This window comes from Diachasma alloeum, unplaced genomic scaffold (assembly GCF_001412515.2).
Source record: "Diachasma alloeum isolate Michigan unplaced genomic scaffold, Dall2.0 Dall_scaffold_00315, whole genome shotgun sequence".
NCBI lineage: Eukaryota > Metazoa > Arthropoda > Insecta > Hymenoptera > Braconidae > Diachasma > Diachasma alloeum.
In genome coordinates this window covers 761,385-765,227 of record NW_021680454.1, presented here as the reverse complement: position 1 = coordinate 765,227, position 3,843 = coordinate 761,385, and the positions used below count along the sequence as shown (strand labels likewise).

General features: G+C 37.2%; 1 protein-coding gene across 3 annotated transcripts in view; it reads right to left on the bottom strand.

Moving 5' to 3' along the window:
- The window catches only part of LOC107040013 (protein sprint), a 43,079-nt gene that overhangs the window by 22,403 nt on the left and 16,833 nt on the right, over nucleotides 1–3,843 (bottom strand). The gene's annotated exons all lie outside the window — the stretch shown is intronic.

Below are 3,843 nucleotides of genomic sequence, written 5' to 3'. Positions count from 1 at the left end.
AAAAAAAAAAAAAAAAAAAAGAATAATAATAAGAATGACAGAAGCCCTTCCTACTTTGCGTGAAATGTTGAGACTCTATCGCATAAATCCGTTTTTTTTACTCAGCGAGGAAATTCATGGGGCTCTCATGTTTTGGGAGAGGGAAACTACTCAGGTAAATAATGAAAAACGAAGAGTCATTGGATGGTTTTTTCTTCCGACATTATTATTACTGTTATCGTCAATATTTAGGGGCGTATTAGGGGAGGGGAGCTACTTGTAATGACCGGAGAGGGTACACATGTGACCAATAAATATCATAATGACGAACATATTTTCTTTCATTCGGGAAAGATGGTTTTTTGATAATTTTCGATTTCGATTTTTTTAGATTTTTCTTTAAAGAGGAGATGTTTAGGATAACTCCGGAAATGAGAAAGTGAGGGAGATGATCTCGACCTTATGTTGAATGCAAACAATCTCTTGAGAATGGTGGAAACTTCTCATTCTCCCGATTTTGAGTTATTGACCATTGAGAGTAATCCATTTAGTCCCGGGCTTCCTTTCATAAAGGTCCTCATACCCAGGGCCATAATTCAACGAGGTACAGGGTGAATTTAATCGTATTTAATCCCGGAGCATAAGTCATTGCGGCGATTATTTCGGCCTATGAATGGAGCAGATTCCACAATTATTTTTTTGAGTAATCGTTGGATAATTGATTTTTCAAGAAAACATCTCTCGAGAGGAATTTTTTATGTGTCACACGTGTGTCATTTGGGGCTTTAGTTTGCATAATGAGAGAGAATGGCATTAAATTTTAGCGAATATTGGCCCAACGTTGGCAGCCGACATTGCTCCAACTTTGGCAGCCAATATTGCGCCAACGTTAAATTTTTTTTACCTCTTTTGTATTATAACAATCCAAATCGACATTTGGTGATGAAAATGTTGTACCCGAAATTCAGATTCCAAAATGGACTATCAGAAGTGAAGGGTCACGAGGGCATATGCGTTCAAATGGAAAAAAAAAAGAAATTTAGAGTGTTTGTACCTCGCTAGGAGCCAGCAAAAATGGGAAAATAGAAAACGTTTAGAACGAAAATTTTTCACGCGAAATCCGCCCATTAGACGCTAAGAAAAACCTATAAAGAGAGCCTCCCAAAATTGCCTTTCCTCACGATGGAAAAATTACATAAATGGTAAGTGGCCTCGAAATTGTTGGGAAAAAGCTGGGAATTCTCCCTCCCAGAAGCGAAAATCATGAATTCTCATCTCTCACAGTACAAAAGCTCCCTTCATTTTTTGTTAAACGTAAGTCTTTTGGCGCATTCACGCGAGAATGAAATCACTTTTTTTTTATGATGCATTCCGAAAAAGACTGACGCTTTGATTTTTTTTCATATGCGATAACGTGACAACAATAAAAGGGAATGTTCGAATGGGCCCTGAAAGCAGTTGAAGCGTTACGGAGATAAGTTGAAACAGTGTCTTCTGTGTTGAGGCACCCCCGGTTAAACTTTCGAGGGAGTTATGAGGGGAATGGTATTTCCTCCCTCAGTGTTTCATGCTCTTATGATTGCGGGGAGGCCATTGAGGGACCGTCTACTACCTTATATTTTCATCCCTCGAGAGGGATATTGTATTCTGTCGGGGTGCCGTGGGTTTTTTTTTCGATTTTTTTTTTTATGAATGCCAGGGTATTATTTATAAAGGAGCATTCAGGCACGGACATTGATTTGAATTAATGTCTGGGGATTTTTGAGATTCTTTTCTTTCAATCGTAATTGCAAGGAGAGAAATATCGGAGTGGGGCGTGATGTGATTTCTCGTTTCGCGAATTGAAGGATTGAGGTATTTTTATTGATTGTTTGGAGGGATTGGCGGGTGTGATAAATTTGTTAAAATCGTGATTTATTTCCGTCGATGAGTGATGATTATTTCGTGTGTGGAAATGCTAATATTTCGGGGGAATGCAAAATTGGGGGATGAAGGTAAAAGGACAATGGGATAAAATGGAAATGGCTTCGATGAAATTTCACGGATTTTCGTCAGTGAAAATTCATCATTTGACGAGAAAATCAATGGAAACTGCAAAGTATCTGTAAAATTTCGATTCCTTTACAAACCAAGAATTCTCTTTCTCTATCGTTTACGGTAAAGCGGAATAAAAAGGATAGAAAAATGTTTTTTATGCAATTTCTCCTCCTTTCAGTCTCGAACTACTCCACAAAACCCTAAACTAAATTACATTCAAGCTAAATTCATTTATCTCCCTCCACCGCTTCATTATTGAACTTCCATTATTGAATTCAATCAAATTATTATCGGATATTGAACCTTCAAATTGGGACATTTTATTGCACGAAAAACCTGTAATAAAATAATAGTCTAGGATTCCGGAATTCATGGGACAATTCGTTTACTGGAAATTCTGAACTGAAGCATTTGTAAATTCAATTCAATCTCCACAATTTCAAGATTCCGCGAAAAAAAAAATTTCTCCGGAATAAACTTTTCCCTTCGGCTATTGGACACGATTTCATGATTGAGATGGGATGAAATTGAGTTGTTTGCGTGAGAGGAAGAAAATCACTGAATGTAAACATAGCATGCGGAGATCAAGGAAGTCTTCCGATTCCGTTTGATACTGAAGAGTCTCCCCTGCTCCATTAGCCCCTAACGTACTATGATAAATAGATTCTCCCGGTGAGATTGGAGCCAGCTCGGCTCTTCAAGCGGCAAAAAACGGATTTATCCGACAAAAATAAATTCTCGAATGAAGAAAAACAAATTTTTTTTTATTGAGAATTTTTTTTAATTCAAAACTTTTCATCATTATTAAGTTTTGATTGCAAATTTAAATAAGTTGAGGAATTCTTGTCTTCCGCTTCCCAAAAGTTTTAAATTCCATTGAATTTTCTACTGAAGTTTTCGGTAAAAGTCTTCGTAATTTCTAGCAAATAATATTTCCACTACAATTTCAAGTAATTTTATCATTGAAAATTTAGAATTTTATACAAAAAATCGGAGAACTGTAAATTTCAGTTTAATTATTCCGGGAAAATGAATGCAAAGTCCTGAAAAATCCTGGAATTCCAAGAATTTTAATGGAATTGCCAGAAAATTGAAGGGAATTTAACAGCGAAAATTCATTTTCAGTCGGAAATTCATGAAAATTGTAGAATTTCCGTCTTCCTGCCGCTAAAAAAATAGAACTCCATGAAATTCCTTGAAATTTCGTTGAAGCCAGTTCCATTTTATCCCATTGTCCATTTTACCCCGTTGTCCCCCAATTTTCCATTCCCCTGAAATATGAGAAATTCCCTATTTTCAATTTCATTAAATGTCCAATAAAATTTCTAATACAATTTCTTGAAAATTATCACGAAACATCAAATCCACTGGAATTTCAGTTACAAATGGACAAATCCATCCCTCAGAACTCTTCACATCCCGAAATTAATTTCTGCAGTACCTCCGCAACAATGAGAGCGAAACGAGGCATTTTAAAATAAACCTGTACTAAATTTTCCTTCAATCCCATCGAGTCCTCCACGAAAAAGAGACATTCGCAATTTGGGGTGAATTTTTGTCCTCTCGAATGGCCCGGTGATTCCCCCGGAATTTCATTCCTTTCCAATTCCCGGCGAGATAAATCGCCAGAATGAGTAATCTCATGCACCCAGAAAGAAGGGCCAGGAATTTTAATAAAACGTGATATGAATCCCCGCGGCTTCACGAAGGGTCAGTGTGAATTTTCCTCGTTCGTTTGTACCGTACAATTATTAGGTATTTTCAACATTGAAAAACAGCAATTACGGGCACGTGGTGTGCACGTTAGTCCCCCCCCCCCCCCCCCCC